Here is a 25980-nt window from a genome sequence, read left to right on the forward strand (position 1 = left end):
CTTCCTTCCTTCCTTCCTTCCTTCCTTCCTTCCTTCCTTCCTTCCTTCCTTCCTTCCTTCCTTCCTCCCTTCCTCCCTTCCTCCTTTCCTCCCTTCCTCTCTTTCTCTCTCTTTCTCTCTCTTTCTCCCTCCCTCTCTTCCTCTCTTTCTTTCTCTCTGTCTCTCTTTCTCTCCTCTTCCCCACCCCCCCTTCCTTTGCCTCTAATAATGGCTATCAGTTCCTGTTATTGAGCTGTTTGTTTCCAAAACAATTTATTGAAAAGGTCATTAGAAACTTGAGAAGAGTATAAAAACAAGTAGGATGGCAATCCTGTGGAGTTTAAGCTAAAGCTTGCTAATTTCAAGAAATGTATTAGCTGATACAGGCACTTGTAGAAGTTGAATTTATTGACACTGGACATTACTTCCAGCTGTACATCACCTTAGAAGTCTTACCACAAAGATTAAATCTTCCCTGAAGTCTGAATTCATGTGAGGATATGGTGTAACATTTTCAAAGTGTGTTGGTGTGCCTCCCTTTGCTAGTATTTGCAATGCATTTTCCTTTTCTGTTATGAGAGTCCTGAGAGTAATAGCTTATGGGGGCACACACCTCTGTTACTAAGACTTATTCCCTTTTCATTTTATAGTGTTCTTTTCCTTATGCAAGTCTGGCCACTTTAATGACACTCTTTCCTTATTTTTCTTTTCTCTTTGAACAATTATATATTTACACATGCTGATTTCAGTTTCCTTCTCTTCTGAAACTAGATTGGGTGTAATCAACATCTAAGCATACTACAGACTTCTGCTTAGTTTCCTTTTTCTCTCCATGGTTTACACACAACAGTTCAAGGGAATCCTTTGGGAGAGGTTAGATATCACTGCAAAGACCTTCCTACATGCAGTGAAATCCTTATCTTGTAGAACTTGCTGTTACTATTTATTAGCATGTTTAGTGATTTTCCACCCTAGAAGATATTTTTCTTTCTTAATACAAAATGTTGAGTGTTGTACAAATATAAGAAACATGTTCTTAATAATAGCATTTGTACAACCCTAATACTTCCAGGATTTATCTTGGAGAGATTGTTTCTGAAAAATCTTGGTGACAGTCATATGTTTGGTCCTTTGCAAACTTGTTCTTGGTTAATGCATTTTCAAATGTCATGTAAGCAGAATTTTGGATTTAGAAGAGATTGCTAGTGTAAAGAAATAAAGTTCATGTAATATTCTCCAGATCTGAGGCTCACCTGGAATACTGTGTCCAGTTTTGGGCTCCCCACTTCAAGAGAGACAGGGACCTGCGGGAGAGAATCCAATGGAGAGCCACAAGGATATCACGGGATTTGAACACCTCCCCTACAAAGAGAGACTGAGAGACCTGGGGCTGTTTAGTCTTGAAAGACTGAAAGTGTATCTGATCGATGTCTATATATATCTGAGAGGTGGGTGTCAAGTGGAAGGGGCCAAGCTCTTTTCGGTGGTGCACAATAATAAGACAAGGAACAATGGGTACAAGCTTGAACATAGAAGATTTTACCTCAACATGAGGAGAAACTTCTTTATGGTGAGGGTGTCAGAGCACTGGAACAAGCTGCACAATGAGGTCTTGGAATCTCCTTCTCTAGACACATTCAAAAACCTATCTGGATGCATTCCTGTGCAGACTACCCTAGGTGATCCTGCTTTGGCAGGGGGGTTGGACCCAATGATCTCTGGGGGCCCCTTCCAACATTTAATGTACTGTGATACCATGATACCGTAACTACTGAGATTCATTATCACTCTATTTGCAGAATCACAGAATTTCAGGGGCTGGAAGGGACCTCAAAAGATCATCTAGTCCAACCCCCCTCCCAGAGCAGGGTCACCTACACCAGATCACACAGGAACACTTCCAGGTGAGTTTTTAATATCTACAAAGAGGGAGACTCCACAACCCCCCTGGGCAGCCTGTTCCACTGCCCTGTCACCCTCACAGTGAAAAAAATCTGTCCTTGTATTTACATGAAACTTCCTGTGCCTCAACTTCCACCCATTGCCCCTTGTGCTGTCACTGGGCACCACTGAGAAGAGCCTGGCTCCATCCTCTCGGGACTCACGCTTTATGTATTTATAAACATTGATAAGGCCACCCCTCAGTCTCTTCTTCACTAAGCTAAAGAGCCCCCAGCTCCCTCAGTCTCTCCTTGTAAGGAAGATGTTCCACTCCCTTAATCATCCTCGTAGCTCTGCACTGGACTCTTTCAAGTAGCTCACTGTCTTTCTTGAACTGAGGGTCCCAGAACTGAACACAGTTTAGAAGTGCTGTTAACATGAATCGTTGATTCTGTCCTGGTTAATGTCATCGGTAAACAAGGTGGCATGAGAAGGGAGTGAAATATTTGTCCCAGTTGAGTAACACTGTTTCCTTCCTTGATTTTTTTTTCCTCCCCCTGTAGGTTACTGACTTACATTAAAAAAAAACAAAACAAAACAAAACAAAAAAATTTAAAAAGGATAGTGTTTGTCTGTCCCTGGCAACCTAAAGGTAATGTTTGCAGACCTTTATATTGAATATTTTCCTTGTTCAAGTACCAGAAGAATGCCCTTCTCGCTGCAAAATAATTATCATTTCCCACAAAATATCAGTGTTTGAAAGTATAACACAAAAACTTTCATTTACAAGAAAATATTAGAAAGAAAAATTTTCACCATCTCTACTGCATGTATAAGACTCAACAGTGCTTGACACTTGAAATTGATAACTTGCCTACTAAATGATTTCAAGACCTTGAACAAATTCTGTAAAAGAGGGTGTTAGTAGCTATTATCAACTATGTATGGTGTGTTGTGATTGTGTTTTAATAATGCTATTAATATGCACCAAGGTGAGCTGCACTGAGTAGTTTGATGATGTATGTATTAGATATTAGAATACTCAGTGTGAACAGACTGAAATAAAGTAATTATCACAAACCTTGACAATTTAGCACCTGTACTTGAGCCTTCATTTGCATTGCCTTTGAGTTATAACACTGAAGACAGATTTCTTCTCACCAAATTTGAAGGGCTGTGATAGTATCAGGAAAAAAATGTCAATGAGAGAATAAGAAGCAGACTTCATAGCTGGTTCTGTATCTGCATTTTTCAATGCATATGAGTACTCATGGGAAATTTCATGAACTTCTATTTCAGTAATTTACTTGTTAGTGTAGAGAAATTGGTCCTCCAGAATGAAAATGAAGCTAGCACTTTAGGACTAAATTTTATTGATAATTACATAGAATATAGAATACATAGAATAAACCAGGTTGGAAGAGACCTTCAAGATCATCGCGTCCAACCCATCAACCAATCCAACACCGCCCAAACAACTAACCCACGGCACCAAGCACCCCGTCAAGTCTTCTCCTGAAAACCTCCAGTGATGGCGACTCCACCACCTCCCCAGGCAGCCCATTCCAATGGGCAATCACTCTTTCTGTATAGAACTTTTTTCTAACATCCAGCCTGAACCTCCCCTGGCGCAGCCTGAGACTGTGTCCTCTTGTTCTGGTACTGGCTGAATGGGAGAAGAGACCAACATCCGTCTGTCTACAACCTCCCTTCAGGTAGTTGTAGAGAGCAATAAGGTCACCCCTGAGTCTCCTCTTCTGCAGGCTAAGCAACCCCAGCTCCCTCAGCCTCTCCTCGTAGGGCTTATGTTCCAAACCCCTCACCAACTTTGTTGCTCTTCTCTGGACTCGTTCCAGCAAGTCAACCTCCTTCCTAAACTGAGGGGCCCAGAACTGGACACAGTACTCGAGGTGCGGCCTAACCAGTGCAGTGTACAGGGGCAGAATGACCTCCCTGCTCCTGCTGGCCACACTGTTCCTGATGCAGGCCAGGATGCCATTGGCCCTCTTAGCTGCCTGGGCACACTGCAGGCTCATGTTCAGTCTACCGTCAACCAGCACCCCCAGGTCCCTCTCAGCCTGACTGCTCTCCAGCCACTCTGACCCCAGCCTGTAGCTCTGCATGGGGTTGCCTTTATAGGTCTGTGTATTCCAATGCCTCAATGTTCAGGCTGAAATTATATTTATTAAAACCTTTTGGTTTTTGTTTTTAACCTGCTTGAAAGTCCACTTTAATGACAGTTTTGAAATATGGAGACATTTTCATTATATTCAGGTTACCTACCAGAGATCTGCTGCTGGCTCTCTGAAGTCATCAGTCTAGAAGGAATAAAATCTATATCCTTGGTCAGGATAACCTCTGCTTGGTCAACGTGCATCACAAACATACATTCTCAGATTTTCTATGTCCACATCTTGACTCTGCAATGGCGAAGAAGACTTCTTCAGTTACTGAAGAGATGGAAGCTGAATGAGGAAAGAGGCAGTAGGGAGATAAGCAAGAGTCAAGGCAAAGGAAATCTGCACTGAGAAATTGAATTTCATCCCTATCACAAAATTAAACCACACTGATTTGGTCTGCCTCATTTTTTGAATGCTTGACTGGAGTTCTGAAATCTGATTTGCAGAAGTGCTGAGTGCTGGCAGCTAAAATGGAAATCCACACAAGCTATCTTTTAAATATGTTAAGTGTTACAAGATATTGAGTTCTCTAAAAACCTCAAGTTACAGATATTTTGACATGGCCAGAGTTTATGGGTACACCTGACCTTTTTCTTCCTAGACTTCAACTCTAATTTAGAGATTCCAGTTCTTCTCTCAGAAGAATGAAACATAACTATGGAAATTCATTATTGTATGTATGCAGTATTAGGTGGCAGGATAGCAGTTTAGTACTGAACTCTAAAGCACAAACAAAACATCCAGGAGAGTACAAATACTGTGCTAAAGTTTATGTAAATGATCAGCAACTTCTTGGTGAAGTAAAAAGAGTCTTTGGAAAAAATATATAAAATTTAAAGGGATGTAGTATTCAAACTATAAACACCCTATGTTCAATTGACATTGAAAGGGATATGTCCACTGGTGTGAATCAAAGTTCTACAGTCAGTTTTAGTTCCAGAATTTCAATATTCTGTATTATTTGTAACTTTAAATTTCCTTTCATTCCAGTGATGTTGAACATAGGGCTTGCTATGTTACGCTGAAGAGTAGTTGGCTTGGAGATAGTTCTCTCTGCAAAGGTAGTGAAAGTATCTCGATAAAGTGTTGTCTATAACATTTGCTGTTTGTCCATTTTTCTTCTATTAAATGCCTTTGTGGGAAGTGATGGACTCTTTCTTACATACTGACAGATCTATTAATAAGAAGATGGTTGACTCCAACTGGTTAAATTCCTCTGATGTAAGAAGAATTTTTAACCATATAAATCAGAGATGTCCTGTTCAGAGAAGTGTTGAGCCCTTGAGCTTTTGTTTCCCTATGTCTTCTCTCCTTGGGGAGGGAAATTAATGTTTCCTTTAAGTTCTATGGTAGCTCCACTGCAGTTTGTGTCAGGATGTGCTGGAGCAGGCCATACCACACAATACCATTCTCCAGCCACAACAGAACAAGGCTGAACCCAAGACTGATATGACACTTACTGTTTCCTAAGGTCTGCAGTTTCCAAGCAATGTTCAGAGTATATGAATTCCAAATACCTTTTGATATGGTTAATGTGTGCCTTAGTGCTTATCATGATTTAATCATTAGTATTATTACTACTACTAACAATAATAGTGAAACAAAACAAAAAACCCAAACGAACAACAAACCCAACAACGTTTCAGGGCAACCTGATCCTGACTCTGTGTGCTTGTATTTGATCTAGTCTGTAGTTACAGAATTATTTATTAAACTTTTACTTGCATGTGTGGTGGAACAGAGAGTGCATAGCTGCATGAATTACATAAGATACTGTTGGCAATTACTTTTTAATAGTTTTGACTTCTAAATATTTTTAATTACAATACAGAATAAAGAAAAATATGCTGTAAAATAGAAGCAAAGATTATATTTATCTTGTTGTACAAGGGCCTTCAGAGGAGATGTGGTTTTTTTTTAATTTAGTCCTTAACTCACCCAGCTGTACATGAATATTCTAAGACTTTATACATTAGTAATATGTAAGACAACACTATAATCTAAAAGCTTTGCAGTATCATGGGCATAGCAGCACGAGATGAGCTATTCTTATCCTTACTTTGTCTTTCAGGTAGCTAGCTGAACAGATTTTCTTTTGCTGTTGAAAAACAGTTGGCAATAGCAGTGTCTGTTGAATGCATCAAGTTATTTTCACTAACATCCATGGAACTGCATGAAATATGATCTTTGCCCCTCTGTATTCAAGTCTATAATGTTGTGTATGTGCAGATAAAAAGAGGCAAATATGTATGACATGCCTTTGCATAATAGGTAACATGTCAGAGATTTAGTTTGCTTTTGATGCACATATACATCATAAAACATTAAAGGAAATCCTGCTAAGTGGTATTGCTGCACGCACGGTTAATGGTGTGGGAAAGCTGATTAAGGAAGACAATTTGCAAATCAAAGCCAAATAGAGTTTTATTTCCAAATCAACTGCTAGCAGTTGCAATTGGAAATCCTGAACTTCTTATTCTAATTACAATACTTTTTTTATTGTGATAGTACTGGCAGAACCTGGTCATAAGTCCTGTTGATCTTGACATGTGCATGTCAGAACTCTAGTTAGTGTCTGCCCCAGAGAGCCTATAGTCAGAGCAGCAAAAAAAGAAAGCAAGAAATGGACAGATAGAAAATTCATTGTATTAACAAATACACTGAAATTAAAGTTATAAGCAGCTGGCATGATACAAATGTGGTAAGGAATTTATTACCTTTCTGTCAGAGCCCTTATTGAGTGTATGGATATATTTTTAATGATAATGATATTTTTATGCAGTTGTAAATTAAAAATAATAAGCTCTGGCATGTCTGGAAATATGCTTGCATGGTGTAAAAGGGGTGAAAGGAAGCAAAGCAAGCAGAAAGTTTCATGTCTGCATCCTCTTTCCTCGTTAGGAATAAACCTTAAGTAACTGGTAAAGAGCTGAGACAGGACACCTCAGACTGTGTCATTAGCACAAATTTGAGCACCCCTGTTAGTTCCTTTCTTAAATACTGTTTTTCAAAGGCAATACAAATACATTGAATGTTTTCCATATGGAAGATTCTTCTATATTCAGTGGCTGTTACTGTGGATCTGAATGACAGTGCATAAACAGTCTGGTAAAAGGTTTGGAGACTACAAGAGGTGGGTGTTAGAGTGGCAGGAACAGCAGAAGCATAGATAAACATAAAGAAGACAGTTCTTTTGTGTGTGGGTGTTTATTTCATGGTCCTTCTGTTTAAGCTTTATTTCTAATTGTAATGAAGCTCAAATTTTTACATCTCAAGTGGTGCTTATGTGATGTGGTATCTGTAGGAAAAGTGTCATGTGTTTAGTAGAATTTTTCCAAGGCTAGCAAAACAAAAACTTACGACAAACATCAGACAGTTGCCATTGTTTTAGAAAATGCAGTTGGTGTGTTCAAAGTAGAACATTTTCTCTGTGAAAAAAACATACAAAAGAGCATGTTCAGTTTTGTGGGTTTTTTTTCTGCCATGACTTATGGCATTTCTGGGAAAATGTTTGGAAGCATCTGGGCTTCAGGAAGCAAGTATGAGGCACGTTGCTGTCTTGAGAAGATACTCCCCTGCTAGCTCACTTTGAAAGCCTTGAATAAACACAAATGTACAACTTAATATAATACATATCCTTATGTTTATTTAAAGCTTGTTTTGTCCAGATGAGCAAGCCTTTTTTACCCACGGTTAACAACTGTAATGGATGTAAGGGACAGTCCATTTTCAATGTGATTTTCAGGCATCTGACAGTCTTAAAGCATCAGTAAATCCCTGTGAGACAGGAATTGACTGCAAGCAGGCAAACACAAACTAATGAAACAGTGAATGGCCTATCCTTGGATTATTTCTCTCTCTCTTTTTTCGTTTTTCTTTTCTTTTTGTTTGTTTTTTGTGTCTAAGAGGTATAATGATCAGAAGAAAAAGAGGTTAAGGGAAATATCATAGTAGGCAATTTCTCTTTGGAGTAATAGTAAAGATATCTCGGAATTTGGAGATGAAGAAAACTCCTGGTCATACTGAAGTGAAACATGGTTTGAGGGTAAAATCTTATTTGCATGCTCCTCTGCAGCATTTCTGCGTGTAAAAATTTGCTAGAATCAGTTTGTGTCTCTGGAGTTGGGTTACAGCAAGGTAGGCATATGGCAGCTTGCATAATCCTGAGAATAAGACAGATGCATTCTGGATAAGTAATAATTGGCTTCAGGACAGAAAAAAAAATGCATTTACAACCAGCAAATACCAACTTCGTGAGCTGGTCCCGTTCGCACCTTGAAAGAAAAAAGTTGTAAAGAATATGTGAGCTCTTGTGTATTGGAAACATGTTCAATACAAATATCTGTGAACAGCAATTAGAAAAATGAAATAGCTATAATAGTACTTTTTAGCAGCATAAAGTACATTGATTCCATTACCAATGAAAGGATATGAGTCCTGATTCAAAGAGTTTACTATTTGATAGGAACAAAGACCTCAGTGAAAGAGTATTCATATGTCTGGAGAAGGCATGTAGCAGTTCCTTTATTGTTTCACAGTGGTTATATACATACATAGAATACATACATAGAATAAACCAGGTTGGATGAGACCTTCAAGATCATCGTGCCCAACCCATCAACCAATCCACCACCACCTAAACAACTAACCCATTGGTGTTGGATCTTTTCTCTGACTGGGTAAGTTACACATGCTTCTGTGAAAAGAGGAAGTAAGAAGGGTGTAAGAAACATAATGGGGCTCATTAGATATTGATGGTGAACATTTAGCATTCAGATAGTGTTCTTTGTTTTGGTTGTGGGTTTTTTTGACTCAGAAAAAGTCAGAATATTGTGCATACTAGAATTATTACAGTAAAATTAATTTAATAAATCACTATTCATTGATGTAATGGAATTTTAAAAGTATTGGAAATAGTCCCAAGGTGAAGAGATGAAAAAGATTAGAATGTAAGGAGAAGGATGGAATCACACTTCTAAATTAAATAATCATAGTATCACAGTGTCACAGTGCATTAGAGTTTAGAAGGGACCTCTAGAGCTCATCAGGTCCAACCCCCCAGATTAAAAGAATTACTAGATTCATGAGGGTGACATTGTTTCATAAAGGGCACAGGCAATACTGAAGTTTAAAAAAGTTGGGCAGCTCAAATGCAGTTCATGTCTTTGAGTGCAATGAAGGCATACACTCCAGTTTTTAAGCATAATTGTTTGGTTTACGTTATTCTCACCTTTTTGCCTTAGCCTCCCTTTCATTCCCAGCATAGTCACTTCTTCCTGACTGGGAAACCATAATGGATCTCTATATCATACAGAGTTTGGAGGACTTATTCATTTTTCCTGCAAAAGTTAAATAAAGTGCAAAACTTTCAGCCCATCAATCCTTTAGCAAGCTGTCCAAGGTGACATTTCATTAGCACATTTTGTCAGTGGATAAATTGTACAGCATGCTCTGAAGAGAATGTGGAAAACATCCAGTCCTTTTTCATTAGATCCATCTGAAGCTGAACCACTGGAGATTACATACAAAAAGCACATGAGACAGAGAAAGCGCTATTCTGTCTATAAACTGCATTAATCATTCATTCCCTTCTGAGTGCTTTGAGTCACTGCCCTGTCTCTGGTTAGACCCAAACCTGGCGATTTAATTTTGAGCTGCATGACAGATACATTTCAAGGAAAATCACAGACATAATGACTCCTGCCAGGCTTGATAAAGTCCTCATTCATCAATTAAGGGTCTTCCAATAAGGCAAGATGGATAGAGCAAAATGAGGCAGATCACATGATAATATGTACAGGGTTGGGGTTGCCAGGATTTTTCCCTTCTGTCTGATGAATGCACAAGCATATGTTCCTCAAAGTCCATGCATACCCTCCCTCCCCCACACCAACCCTCCCCCTCCCTCCATACTCCTTTTGTCAATTCTGGGAATAGAAATAATTAGGGAGCTTTGATTCACTGGTATGATCTAATTACCTAAGGGACTGGGACTGCTTTGGTGCTCCACTGACAGCAAGTGTCAAAGGGCTGACCAAAGACAATAAATACCTGAGAAGTCACCCATTTACTGCAATGTCAAAATTATTTTCTCTTAGTGAAATTTTTCCTGGCTATGCTGAAAACAAGTGGTCAAATAAAAATTATGTAAAAAACCCAACAGTGCAGCAAAATCAATGAATTGCTGGAAAATGCACTACATAAACAAGAGAAGCTCTGACAATAAAGAGGAGATAGATTAATGACTAATTTAAATTAATGATAAGCCAATGTGGTGGGTTGAAATTTCCCCCAGCATTAACTTTAGCCAGACCCACTCAGTTAGAAGCAAATGAAGCTGTATTTAGAAGCAAAACCTACACTCTACAATGGAATACAATGAATATGTACAAAATATACAGTATTTACAATATTATACAGATATTTACAATTAGCAAATAACACGGAACCCACCCTGGTCCAAAAGACCAGGGAAGCTGCTCCACTCTCCCTCCCCTTCTCCCTCCTCCCAAACCTCCCAAAGCCCCCTGTACTGGAGACAGATAGAGAAGCTGGGAGAAAGTACTGTGTCAGTTTATCAGAAGGTCAGCCAGAAGCATTATCTTCTCCCAGGCAAAGCAGAACAACCAAGATCAGAGGAGAAGAGAAAAGAAATGGGAATGGAAGTGAAATGTTAAGAATTGTTATGATACAACTTCTCTTATCCCAGACTTTCATCCAATGAATTTGTTTAGAACACTCTTCTGTTTTCCTTTTTACACCTAATAGTGATTTATTTATATTTATCCACTTTTCTGCTTGAAATCTGCAGCTAAATTTTAAAGGCATAGCCTAAAACTACCACAATTAAAGGGACACTGTCAAATTGAAATCATGAGTCTAATGCACTATTAAGCCAATAGATTCATTAGCTATTGAAGGGCCTTTTTGCAGTTCAAGGCTTGGCTAAATACAAAGTCAAGCTGATGATGATTTCCCAGCTGCATACTTCTGATAAAACTTTCTGCGATGTGTTCTAGCCTAGAATGAGAAGTCATACCCTAATGCACGCAAATGTGTAAATAAGTCTTTAAACAAATTGTTAGAACAGTTTTCATTCAAAATTCCTCTATCAGGTGGTGAGAGCACAAACATTTCTGGAAGCTCTACAACAGTTTCAAATAGCATTAAAGAATTACCCATTAATGAGATCACAGAATCACAGAATGTTAGGACGAGGAGAGGCTGAGGGAGCTGGGGTTGCTTAGCCTGCAGAAGAGGAGACTCAGGGGTGACCTCATTACTCTCTACAACTACCTGAAGGGAGGTTGTAGACAGACGGATGTTGGTCTCTTCTCCCAGGCGGCCAGTACCAGAACAAGAGGACACAGTCTCAGGCTGCGCCAGGGGAGGTTCAGGCTAGATGTTAGAAAAAAGTTCTATACAGAAAGAGTGATTGCACATTGGAATGGGCTGCCTGGGGAGGTGGTGGAGTCGCCATCACTGGAGGTGTTCAGGAGGAGACTTGATGGGGTGCTTGGTGCCGTGGGTTAGTTGTTTGGGTGGTGTTTGATTGGTTGATGGGTTGGACGCGATGATCTTGAAGGTCTCTTCCAACCTGGTTTATTTTATGTATTATGTATTCTATGACCTGGAAGGGATCTCGAGAGATCATCTAGCCCAACTCCCCTGCCAGAGCAGGACCACCTAGAGCAGATACACAGGAATGCATCCAGGTGGGTCTTGAATATCTCCAGAGAGGGAGACTCCAAAACTTCCCTGGGCAGCCTGTTCTGGTGGTCTGCCACCCTCACAGTGAAATAATTCTTCCTCCTGCTTCCATGGAACTTCCTGTGCCTCAGCTTCCACCAGTTACGCCTTGTCCTGTCATTGGGCATCACCAAGCAGAGCCTGGCTCCATCTTCTTGGCACTCACCCTTTACATATTTATAAACATGAATGAGGTCATCCCTTAGTCTCCTCTTCTCCAAGCTAAAGTGCCCCAGCTCCCTCAGTCTTTTCTTGTAAGGAAGATGTTCTACTCCTTCAATAATTTTTGTGGCTCTGTGCTGGACTCTTTCAAGCAGCTCCCTGTCCTTCTTGAACTGAGGGGCCCAGAACTGGACATAGTATCAGGAGGAACTGATTCATAAGCTTTGCTTTTCTGGTTCCCCCTCCTCTTTTGACTTTGTTCCCTTGTTGGCTTTTTAGCAGCTATTAGAAGTTCTTCATATCTGTCACTTCTACCATTAAGAACGTGGTTTCTCTTATTCCTTCTGAGAAAGGATAAGATATTCACAGAAGTCAGACATATTTTGCTTTCCAGTGGCTCATTTCTAGTAAAATATTCTTCTTTGGGCTATTTGAAAGATAAATGGTTGGTTCACAATGAAAAACATTAAATACTGCAATGTGTAGCAGATTCAGGTCAGATTTGTAATTGGACACAGGTACCCTGACCTGTTTCAATTAAAGATTTATTTATTTATTTATTTGTTTATTACATTTGGAGAAAATAAAATCATGAGTCCTTATATTCCTGGTTTCTGCCTGCATTTAGAGTGCCTCTAGGGGAGACATTGATCATTAACAGTTGTCTTATAAGCTGAAGGTTCAAATGAAGAGGAGGTGAGAACAGAAACGTTGAAAATTCATATTTAACCTCTCTCCATCCACTTTTATCTTAAGAAACACAGTAATAGATAATTTCCTCCTATCCTAAACACATGATCTGTGCTCTTTAATAATTTTCTTTTGTGATGAATACCATAAAGTGATTTACTTTTCATTTGTAATCAGTTTTATCTTTTCTTGCTGATATACATATATTACTGTATTGTTGAGTCCAACATTTGGTGGCTGCAAGAAATTGTTTTATTCTCAAAATTTTAAATTAATTTTTGAAAGAAGGTTTCCAAATTCCTTTCTTTCCTCCCACCTGTTTCTCAAATGCTTTAAAAAGTCCTCTTACACAATGCAGTGCTTGAAATCCGGGTTATAGTGGGTTCTTAATCTTCTAGACATTCCTACCTGTGTGAATGAGCAACAGTAAATCTGGCAATTGCAATTCTTTGTTGAGTTCTCATAAGAAACAAAATAGAACTGTGACATTGTTCAAGTTAGTAGAATTTAGTAGACTTTGCTCAGCTGCTCAAAAGTAATTGACTGTTCTGACATTAATGCCTATACTCTGGATGACAAGACTTTACCATTTTCTACAGCTACATTAGGCAACATCCTCCTTCTCATTAAATTTGGGCAGTTATAAGAACTAAAATCTTTATTTGTTTTATTCTGTGTGCTATTTCCCCATAATATCTGAAATACTCGATATTAACAAGTGATTTCTACTGTCCACACTTTATTTTCTCCATTTAACTTAATGATGACACACATTTCTGACATCATAGCCAGTTGTTTAATAGCATCTACTTTTAAAGACATTCAAGTCAAGTGGATTCACAAAATTAACCATGAAGGCACAGATGCATCTTTCATGTTCTCATTACTTAGCCAACATGTTTTGAAAGTTTCACCTGAAAGAACCTAGTGATTTTGCTGAGGTTTTCCACTGAGAGATGCATTTTTCCAAAACACTTCATAGTCCTTTTGCAAGTGAATACAGTAGACACCTGATACTTCTGAGAGCAGAGTTAAGAGGATTTAATTGAAAAATTCCATCTTTTCTTATATTTTTAAATTATTTTTTTTACACATGCTGAATTTTAACTAAAAGTTACAGGAATTGGGTTTTTTGTTTGTTTGTTAATTATGAGTGATGATTTAAGCTTGTTGCTGGTTGTTGTTAAGCTTGTTTTTCAGTTGTCTTGTGAAATGCATTGTATCTGAGAGGCTATCCCACTGAGAAAAAGTGGGGAAAAGGAAGCTGGTGCAAATATAAGGAAGAGAGGTGACATTCAAAGAACGAAAAGTTACTGTCTAGCAGCAATTACAGAATCATAGAATGCACTGGGTTGGAAGATACCTGTGGATGTCATCTAGTCCAAACTCCCTGCAGCAAGCAGGGATACCCCAACTATATCAGAGTAGGGGTTGCTCAGAACCCCGCCAAGCCTGATCTTGAATGTCTCCAGGTATGAGGCCTCTACCACTTCCCTGGGCAACCCATTCTTGTGTTTCACAACTCTCAGAGTAAAGAACTTCTTCCTAATATCCAATATAAAGCTACTCTTCTCTAGTTTGAAACCACTGCCCCTTGTCCTGTTGCTACATGCCTTTGCAAATAGTCCTATCCCAGCTTTCCTGTAGGCTCCCTTCAGATGCTTGAAGGTATCTATAAGGTCTCCCTGCAGCCTTCTCTTCTCCAGTCTTTTTCCTCTGGCCCTCTCACCTCCAGCCCTGGAGGTGGTTATCAATATGTTAATTTTAGAGGTCTAACATGGCAATCTTTTTTTGAAAGCTGCTCTGAAAAATGTGGTGATGTCAAGTTTTAACCTGGGCAATCTAACTCTGCTCGGATCCTCTGCTGGGAAATGGGAATAGAGAAAGCCTTCTGTGGGACACTGCGAAATCCCACAGAGCTTGAAGGGATACAAGGATTGTCTCCCTTATTTTCTTCTTATTTCCTTTATATTTACATGCAAACAAAAAAGCATTGCAAGCTTCCTTACCATCATGGAACAGTCTCTAGCAGCTTTTCCCCTGCTGTTCACTCCATGAGAGGGACTGGAGATTGGGCAGGAATGGCTCGTCTGGCAAAGGTGGTTATGAACCCCTCACCTTGAGGAGCAAAATATTTTAGAGTACCCCACCTCTGTAGGAGAAAAAAAGTTAATTAAAGGCTTTTTAGGCTTAAGGCCTTTATCAGAGAAAAGGTGATACTTAGGAAAGAACAAGAGGGATTTGAAAACTCAAGGTAGTTCTTGACACACAGACCTAATTTGGAGTCATTTGAGAGTACAGTGACACCCACTGAGACAATAAACTTTTTATTACCTTAGAAATACAACCTACTAAAGTGAAATAACTGCTACATGCTTTTTGCAAAATCCAAAGACAAAACCAAAACTATTGTTTAAGTGACTAGAATATATGTGAGTTTAGTTAATAGGCTTTAATGAAAATAAATTGTGTTAGGTAGGGCTGTTAAGAAATTTCTTTCCTTTGGTAAAATCAAGTCGTTTTAATGAAGTAATTTAATTTAAATGTAATTTCAAGGAAAATAAAACTAAATGTTCTTAGAGGCTCTGTGCATACAATCCTCAAAATAATTTTAAGAGCATTTGTCATACAATGGCTGGGGGCCACCAAATTCCAGTAGTGTTCTTCCAACAGTAAAACTAGTTTTGGGAGGTTTTATTTGCAGTTGTTGTTTACAATGTTTCCCTTAATAAAATTATGTTTAGACTGTGACCGCGAAATATGGAGCCAAACTAAGAGGGGCATCAACAAAAACTCCACTCTGGACTTCTGGAGGGCAGACTTCAGAGTACTCAAGGAAATAACTCAGAAGGTACCTTGGGAAACAGACCTTAAAAACAAGGAGGTCCAGGAGGGCTGGACGTACTTCAAGAAAGAAATCTTAAAGGCACAGGAACAGGCTGTGCCAATGTGTTGGAAGATGAGCTGCTGGGGCAGACAGCCAGCCTGGATGGGCAATGAACTTCTGAATGAATTAAAGGGAAAAAAAAGAGGTTGTATCATCTTTGGAAGAAAGGTGAGGTTACCCATGAAATGTTTAAGGATGTTGCTAGGTCATGTAGGAAAAAAATTAGAGAGGCAAAAGCCCATTTAGAGCTTAGACTGGCCTCTGCTGTGAAGGACAACAAAAAATTGTTTTACAAATATATTAATGGCAAGAGGAGGGGCAAGGACAACCTCCACTCCTTAGTGTACATAGAGGGGAACATACTAAACAAAAGATGAGGAAAAGGCAGAGCTACTGAACACCTTCTTTGCCTCAATTTCTAATAGCAAGAAAGGTTGTCTTCCAGACAGCTGGCCTCCTGAGCTGGCAGATGCAGGCAGGGAGCAGTATAGTTCTGCTGTGATCCAGGAGGAAGTGTTAGAGATCTCCTTAGCTGCTTGGATCCCCACAAGTCCATGACACCAGATGGGATCCATCCTAGGGTGCTGAGAGAGCTGGCAGATGAGCTGGCCAAGCTGCTTTCCATCATTTTTCACCAGTCCTGGCTCACTGGAGAGGTCCCAGATGACTGGAAACTGGCCAATGTGATGCCCATCCACAAGAAGGGCCAGTTGGATGAACCAGGGAATTACAGACCTGTCAGCCTAACCTCAGTGCCAGGCAAGATTATGGAACAGGTCATCTTGAGGGCAATCACACAGCACTTAAAGGATCGCCAAGGGCTCAGGCCCAGCCAACATGGATTTAGGAAGGGCAGATCCTGCCTGACCAACCTGGTCTCCTTCTATGATCAGGTTACTGCCTGGGGATTGTGGGGAAGGCTGTGGATGTAGTATACCTGGACTTCAGCAAGGCCTTTGACACTGTCCCCCACAACAAACTCCTGGCCAAGCTGTCAGCCCATGGCTTGGACAGCAGCACTCTGTGCTGGGTTAGGAAGTGGCTGGAGGGCTGAGCCCAGAGAGTGGTGGTGAATGATGCCACATCTAGCTGGCAGACAGTCACTAGTAGTGTGACCCAGGGATCAGTTCTGGGCCCAATCCTATTCAATATCTCTATTGATGATCTGGATGAGGGGATTGAGTCCATCATCCATAGATTTACAGACGACACCAAGCTGGGGGCAGGTGTTGATCTGTTAGAGGGTAGGAGGGCTCTGCAGAGAGACCTTGCCAGGCTGGGCAGATGAGCAGAGTCCAACAACATGAGAGCTAACACATCTAAGTGCAGGGTTCTACACATTTGTGATGAGTTGAGGCAGACACCCTCCCCACCACGGGCAGAAGTAATGACTCAGACAAACTGATTGCAGAAGTGATGGGAAGTTTAAATGGAAAGCAGTGAATGTGTACAGAGAGCCAGAAGCGCAGTGACAAAAGAGATCCCAAAGCCCAGAAATGTCCCATCCCCACCTAAGGGTACACCCAAGACCCCCAGGGCTTCTTCTTCCCACCCCCTCACCCCCCACTCCACTGCTAGGCTAGTCTCAGCTGGCCAGATCTGAGACTGCCCATCCCCCAGTGGCCTTGGGCCTAGTCAGGCCCAAGGCTGGGAGACATCTCCCCCAGTTACCAGGTGGCGGAGAGAGAAGAAAGAGGAAGTGCCAGACCCCATGCTGGATCTTATAGTGGTGCAGAGAATTATGGTAGGAAATACCTAGTTTTCTGTGTCCACCCACTGGGCTGGACCTCTGGACACAGGAAGCACCCCCCCGGTAGCAAAGGGCACCCAGCCCAAACTGCTACAACATTAGCCACAACAACTCCATGCAGTGCTAGAGGCTGGGGTCAGAGTGGCTCGAAAATGGCCAGGCAGAAAGGGATCAGGGGGTAGTGGTTGACAGTAGGCTGAACATGTGCCCAGGTGGCCAAGAAGGCCAATGGCATCCTGGGCTGCATCAAGAATAGTGTGGCCAGCAGGTGCAGGGAAGTCATTCTGCCCCTGTACTCAGCACAGGTTAGGCCACACCTTGAGTCCTGTGTCCAGTTCTGGGCCCCTCAATTTAAGAAGGATATTGAGACTCTTGAACATGTCCAGAGAAGGGCAACAAAGCTGGGGAGGGGTTTGGAGCAGAAGCCCTATGAGGAGAGGCTGAGGGAGCTGGGGTTGCTCAGCCTGGACAAGAGGAGGTTCAGATGAGCCCTTATTGCTGTCTAAAACTACCTGGAAGGTGGTTGTAGCCAGGTGTGGGCTGGTCTCTTCTCCCAGGCAAGCAGCACCAGAACAAGAGGACACAGTCTCAAACTGCACCAGGGGAGGTTTAGGCTGGATGTCAGGAAGAAATTCTTCACAGAAAGAGTGATTTGTCATTGGAATGGGCTGCACAGGGAAGTGGTGGAGTTGCCATCCCTGGAGGTGTTTAAGAGAAAGGATGAGGCACTTGGTGCCATGGTTTAGTTGATTACATGGTGTTGGGTGATAGGTTGGACTTGATGATCTTGAAGGTCTTTTCCAACCTGGTTAATTCCTATTCTATTCTATTCCATTCTATCCTATCCTATCCTATCCTATCCTATCCTATCCTATCCTATCCTATCCTATCCTATCCTATCCTATCCTATCCTATCCTATCCTATCCTACCTTACCCTACCCTACCCTATCCTATCCTATCCCATCCTACATATTTTAGTATATCCGTAGCGACTATATAAATGATAATGTAAAATCATGACCCGAGGCGTTTTACTACAAGATGACTTTTGTTACCGTGGTTATGACGTTTATTGTAGTTATAAATGCAAATAAACTATGCTGTAGTTTTATCTCAGTATGTCTATTATAATCCAAATTTACTTTATGGAACAGTAGCTCTTGTGGTTTCTTTGTAATGTATGCAGTAGTGAATACTAATTACTCTGATTTTATGTCATTCATCCTGAGGCTGGAAGCCTTTGAAGGCAGATGAGAATGAGATGAAAAAACAAAGCGGTTTGTATTTTAAAGGAATCTGAGGACTCTTCATAGAATCTTAGAATCCTAGAACCACTTCAGTTGGAAAAGATATTTAAGATTGTCAAGTCCATCTGTAAACTTAACATTGCCAAGTCCACCACTACACCATATCCCTAAGTACCACATCTACATGGCTTTCAAAAACCTCCAGGGATTGTGAATCCCCCACTTCTCCGGTCAGCTTTTTCCAGTGCTTGACAATGCTTTCAGTGAAGAAATTCTTCTAACATCCAATCTAAATCTACCCTGGTGCAACCTGAGGCTATTTCTTATCCTGTCGCTTGTTAGCTGGGCAAAGATACCAACACCCACTTAAAGGCAATATGGTTTCAGGTAGCTGTAGAAAGGAATAAGGTTTCCCCTTAGAACTTTTCATATTGTATCTTGGTTTTCAATAACTTTGTGTCTATAAGGTGCTTCTGAGATCCTCTATGAGGAAATCTCATGTAAGCATTATGCAACATCCATACTTAAAATTGTTTATGACTTTGGCTATATACACATGCAGATACATATACCTGAATATTTCTGATTTGTTTCTATACATGTATATGCATACATGCATGCAGAAATATGTATGGTACCAATTATGTGACATATTTATGTTGGCATTTGTTTATGACCACAAATTACCATCTATACAATCAGCTTTTTTCTCCTTTCTTTTCCTCTTCTTTTTTTTTTTTTTCCCCCCTCCTCCTTTGTTCTATCTTATGAAACATCTGAGACCACACCTGGAATACTGTGTCCAGTTTTGGGCTCCCCAGTCTAAGAGAAGCAGGGGCCTGATAGAGAGAATGCAACAGAGAGCCACAAGGATGATAAGGAGACTTATGAAGAGAGACTGAGAGGCCTGGGGCTGTTTAGTCTTGAGAGCAGAAGACTGAGAGTGGATTTCACCTCAACATGAGGAGACACTTCTTTACTATGAGGGTGTCAGAGCACTGGAATAAGCTGCCCAGATTGGTTATGGAGTTTGCTTCTCTGGACACACTGAAAACCTGCCTGGATGCATTCCTGTGTGGACTACCCTAACTGATCCTGCTTTGGCAGGGGGGTTAGACCAGATGATCTCTGGAGGTCCCTTCCAACCTCTAGTGTACTGTGATACTGTTTGTTTTTAAACCACTACTGTCTTGATAAAAGGGGGGAAAATAAAAATGAAAATGAAAAAGAAGAAGTATCTGTTATTGGATTTTCTATTCCTCTATTCATACACTGTAGGAAAATAGAAGTACGTAGGGCAAAACAGAGCACTGGTAAACAAAGAGAGTCTTTTGGTTCTACATTGGGGTTTGGTAAGAAACCAAAAGCTAACAGGGTGTCCTGGAGCTATATATAACTGGGTGTTTATTCTATACAGAGTATTATGTGATCAGATAGATCTTAGAGTCTAGGAGAGAAGTATGAGCAGTATGGGACCTACACACAGTGATGGCTCTTCAATAGCTACTGTTCTTCAACATCTTCTGCAGAGCATAATGTGGATGTTTTGATTGCCCATAGACAGTTTTCACACAAGATGTTTGAGAAAACACTCAAGAAATCTCACCATATTTAGCAGATTGATCTTTTTTTTTCACAAGAAACAAGGCACCTTCACTGGTACTTCATTGAGCACTGTTTTTTTTTTTCAAGTTTTGTTATGTATTGGACACTTTGGACTTCTGAAGATTAATTACTAGGCACAAGAGATTAGAATATGCTCACAGAAGTGAATAATTTTAAAATTACACTACCAGGATCTTGAATTTTTAAGCATCTCAAATGAGTGAATATGGAGAATTCTGATTGTCTTCACCTGCTGAGACCAGAGTTGACATGGGTGAACATTTCTTTCAGTTCTTCTGATTTTGATTGTTGTTGAAGCACATAGTTTCCAAACAGTGAAACAGAATACAAATAACACTTGTTGAATTTATTTTGTTCCTAACTGGTTTGATGACTGTAGTTTATATGTACCAAACAGGTGATGAAGAAATATCACAAAAGCCTAACAATAAGTCTCAAGAAAAGTTTAATTACTTTCTCAGTAGTCTTCTGTATAGAATATATAAGGTGAAAGTTTTGATTTCAAAAGGTTAAATGTGGGCCACATGTCAGGTAGCTTTGTGGCTGGAAATAAAGCAAAATTCTTACAGCTAAAACCCTAGCTGTTTGTCTTGCAATCATTTACACTACAGTCCAAGCAGCTATGCTGCATGCCACTAGTTGGTAAGTGAAAACTTCTCCTTCATTATGTTTTCATTACATTTCCAATAGTGTGTGTTATGAAACAAAGTTGTGTCTTATGGTATGATAAAAGGTGTTAATGCACCACCTGTTGTATGCCATAACACTTTGTTTAATGGAATAAACGTTGCAGTGGGAATTCCTTTTAAAACATCCAAAGCAAAAAATTAAAAATATCATATTGCACATTACAGATTATTTAGGATACCCACACAATATACTCTGGTTTTGCCTTTCTTTTATGTTATTAACTTCTGTTTAGATCTCAAATATCTATGACATAATGCTAATGACACTTTCAGAAGTAGATTTGGAGCACAAAGGTCTTACACCTCAGTCTTTTTAGTTTGTTACAATATACAGTACTGCTTTGAAAGAAAGGACAGCCTTGAAAAGTCTCTTTATTCCTATCTGTTTTTTAACTTCTCATATATCTGTGCTTTTAGAGCCTAGAAGGTTAGGACACCTAAGCCAGTGGACTTGATTGATAATTTGGTGGCTAACACTGGTGCTTAAAGACAAAAGGCCAAACCTGAAAATCATAGGATAACTGAGAAAATCTATCCTATGTGAAAAGCAACAACAGATATTTCTTCCTGGTCACATTGGCATCTGTAGTAACGTAAGAATTACAAATGGATGAGTGATTCAAATTTAATTTCTGCATTTAAATGTCTGTGTGACTCATAGGAAGAAACCCTTGCAAGTACACGACTAGCACTACACCCTTCCAGTGATGGGTAAGTTTAGAGAAATGTGTTAAAATTTGTGTGAAATGAAGACTAATGTGGATTTGGTTGTTGTTTTGTTTTGTTTTTAATTTTATTATTTTTTTTTGTTACATCTTTAGTATGGAAGTAAATAAATGATCTCTCAGGGAATCCAGACAAAAAGATTGTGTAAATAATCTAGCAGTCATCTAAGTATCCTGATACAAAATATCAGTAGGTGATCAGCTTCTGCTAGCTCAGAAAAGACATTCATACAAAACCTAGTTGTCTTCTACAACCAATTATCAAGATAATGAAGAATGATGTAGTTGTTTTTCACCCCCACTTAATTTTATTTTTTTTATTACGTTTTTCTGTTTTACATCAGGAGCTGATTCAGCTTTGTTGTTTTAAATTCATGAACTTTGGAGCAAAATTCCTATTTGAAGAATAGCAGTGTTTCAGTTATTAAAACGTTTGCATTTTTAAGGAAGATGTACTCTTTTTACAGACCTGTGTCAGATGTCTATACATCTTCACAATGTGGTTCTGTGACTTGGCTTGTGAGATTCATGAAACACATTACTGAATAGCTCTATTTTTTCACTTTCCAACTTCTCTGACAGTGGAATGGAATGGAATGGAATGGAATGGAATGGAATGGAATGGAATGGAATACAATAGAATAGACCAGGTTGGAAGAGACCTTTGAGATCATTGTGTACAACCTATAATCCAAGACTAATCAACTAAACCATAGCACCAAGCACCCCATCAAGTCTCTTCTTAAACACCTCCAGTGATGGTGACTCCACTACCTCCCCAGGCAGCCCATTCCAATGGACAATCACTCTCTCTGTGAAGAATTTCTTCCTAACAACCAGCCTAAACCTCCCCTGGTGCAGCTTGAGACTATGTTCTCTTGTTCTGGTGCTGGTTTCCTGGGAGAAGAGACCAGCCTCCACTTGTCTACAACCTCCCTTCAGGTAGCTGTAGAGAGCAATAAGGTCTCCTCTGAGCCTTCTCTTCTCCAGGCTAAGCAACCCCAGCTCCCTTAGCCTGTCCTCATAGGGCCTGTGCTCCAACCCCCTCCCCAGCTTTTTTGCCCTTCTCTAGACATGTTCCAGCAACTCAACATCTTTCCTAAACTGACGGGCCCAGAACTGGACACAATTGAAATTCTGTTGTTTAACATTCTGCTTTTATAAGCAGGAGGTGATGAAAATTAGAATTCTAAAAATTCTGAAAACTTTTATATTGTGCATCTACTTTGGTCTCAAAGAGTTATAAGCATTTGTTAGGAATTATGTCTGTAACTGGCAGGTTCAGGGGAGCACATTTATGCACATGGATCACAGCAACCCCTTGCATCATTACAGGCTTGGGGAAATGTGGCTGGAAAGCTGTCTGGCAGAAAGGGACCTGGTGGTTCTACTTAACAAGCAGCTGACTGTGAGCAAGTGGTGTGCCCAGGTGGCCAAGAAAGCCAATGGCATCATGGCTTGTATTAGAAACTCCATGTCCAGTAGGAGTAGCGAGATGATTGTTCCCCTGCACTCAGCTCTAGTGAGGCAACACCATGAGGATTGTAAGCAGTTTTGGGCACCTCAAGAGGGATGTGGAGGTGCTGGAGAGAGTGCAGAGGAGGGCAACAAAGCTGCTAAAGGGCCTGGAGAATAAATCTTATGAGAAGTGACTGATGGATCTGGGGCTGTTAGTCTGAAAAAGAGGAGGCTGAAGGGAGACCTCATCACTCTTACAACTACCTGAAAGGATGTTATGGAAAAGTGGTTCTGGTCCCATCTCACAGTTAATAAGCACAAGCCCTCTGAGGAGAGACTGAGGGAGCTGGGATTGTTTAGCCTGGAGAAGAGGAGGCTCAGGGGAGACCTTATTGCTGTCTACAACTACCTGAAGGGCGGTTGTAGCCAGGAGGGAGTTGGTCTCTTCTCTCAAGCAACCAGCACCAGAACAAGAGGACACAGTCTCAAGCTGTGCCAGGGGAAGTTTAGGCTTGAGGTGAGGAGAAAGTTCATCACAGAGAGAGTTGTTCACCTTTGGAATGGGCTGCCCAGGGAGGTGATGGAGTCACCATCCCTGGAGGTGTTCTGGAGAGAACTGGATGTGGTACTTGGTGCCGTGGTTTAGTCATGAGGTCTGTGGTCACAGGTTGGACTTGATGATCTTTGAGGTCTCTTCCAACTTTGGTGATTCTGTGATAAGTGACAGAATGGGAAGGAACAGACATCTGCTGGGAACTTAACTCAGCATAGAGGAGGCAGTCCATAAAGTTCTTAGAATGTATGGAGGACAGCTTCTTGATACAGCTGTTTAGTGAGCCTACCAGGGGTCAGGCTCTGCTTGACCTGCTGTTCTCAAGTAGAGAAGGGCTAGTGGGAGATGTGATAGTAGGAGGCTGTCTAGGGTGCAGCGACCATGAGATAGTGGAGCTTTCAATATGCAGGGATAGAAGGAGGAGCAATAACAGAACCCTCACTTTTAACTTCCAGAGGGCAAATTTCAGCTTGTTTAAGTGACTAATTCAGAGAGTACCCTGGATAACAGCCCTTAAGAACAAAGGGGTCCAGGGTGGTTGTACTTATTTCAAACAGGAACTCTTGAAGGCACAGGAATGGGCTGAGACCATGTGTTGAGACATGAGCCACCGGGGAAGGTGACCAGCCAGGATAAGCAAGCAGCTCCTGAAGGAATTAAGGAGAAAAAAGAGGCTGTATCGCCTTTGGAAAGGGGGGAGGAAACCCATGATACATTTAAGGATGTTAGATCATTTAGGAGAAAAATTAGAGAGCCCAGTTAGAACTCAAGCTGTCCACTTCTGTGAAAGACAATAAAAAGCATTTTTATAAATATATGAATGCTAAAAAGAGGGCAAGAAGAACCTCCACTCTTTATTGGACGTGGAGGGTAACATTGTAACTAAAGATGAGGAAAAGGCTGAGGTTCAAGATACCTTCTTTGCCTCAATTTTCAACAATAAGGCAGGAGGACTTCAGGACAAGTAGCCTCCTGAACTGCTTGGTGGGGTCAGGGAGCAGTGTAATTCTCTTGAAATCCATGAGGAATTATTTAGGGACTTGCTGAGCCACTTGGGTACTCACAAGTCCATGGGACCAAATGGGATCCATCCTAGGGTGCTGAGAGAGCTGGCAGATGAGCTCACCAAGCCTCTCTCCATCATTTTCCACCAGTCCTGGCTCACTGGACAGGCCCCAGATGACTAGAAACTGGCCAATGTGATGCCCATCCACAAGAAGGTTTGGATGAAGGAACCTGCAAACTCCAGGCCTGCCAGCCTGACCTCAGTGCCAGGGAAAATTATGGAGCAGATCATCTTGTGGGCAATCACAGTGCACCTGCAGGATGGCCAAGAGATCAGGCCCATCCAGCATGGATTTAGGAAGGGCAGGTCCTGCCTGACCAATCTGATCTCCTTCTGTGATTAGGTGACTGCCTGGGGGATGTGGGGAGGCCTGTGGATGTGGTCTATCTGGACTTCAGCAAGGCCTTTGACACCATCCCCCACAGCAAACTCCTGGCCAAGCTGCAAGCTTGTGGCTTGGACCGCCTCACTCTGCGCTGGGTTAGGAACTGGCTGGAAGGGCCGAGCCCAGAGAGAGGTGGTGAATGGTGCTACATCCAGCTGGCAGACAGTCACTAGTGGTGTCCCCCAGGGATCAGGGCTGGGCCCCATCCTGTTCAATATCTTTATTGATGATCTCAATGAGGGGGTTGAGTCCATCATCAGTAAGTTTGCAGATGACACCAAGCTTGGGGCAGGATTTGATCTGTTAGAGTGTAGGAGGGCTCTGCAGAGGGACCTTGCCAGGTTGGACAGATGGGCAGACATGATGGCATTCAACAAGTCCAAGTGTCAGGTGCTGCACTTTGGAACTGGACATGGCACTTGAAGCCATGGCTTAGTTAGTCATGAGGTGTTGGGTGACAGGTTGGACTCGATGATCTCTGAGGTTTTTTCCAACCTTATTGATTCTATGATTCTATGAATGAACTCAGACTGCAACAGGGTAGGTTTAGACTTGACATTAGGAAATTTTTTCACAGAAAGAGTGGTCAGGCATTGGAATATGCTGCCCAAGGAGGTGTGAGTCACCAACCCTGGATGTGTTTAAACATTTTTTAGATTTGGTGCTTGGGGATATGGTTTAGGGGTCAACTTTGCAGGGTAGGGTCAGTGGTTGGACTTGATGATCCCAAGGGTCCTTTCCAGCCTGAATTATTCTGTGATACTGTGATTTAGCTCAAAGCTCAGTCACGTTTTTTGGGGGGTTTGGTTTTTGGTTGTTTGTTTGCTTGTTTGTTTTGTTTGTTGGTTGGTTTGGGTTTTTTTGTTTATTTCTTTTCTTCCTGGTAGAAAAAAGGTTTCTTCGTGAAAGGTACTTTTCAAACTAATGATCTACTACAGTCCCAAAGAAGAAT

Source organism: Dryobates pubescens, chromosome Z, assembly GCF_014839835.1.
Source record: "Dryobates pubescens isolate bDryPub1 chromosome Z, bDryPub1.pri, whole genome shotgun sequence".
NCBI classification, from domain to species: Eukaryota; Metazoa; Chordata; class Aves; order Piciformes; family Picidae; genus Dryobates; species Dryobates pubescens.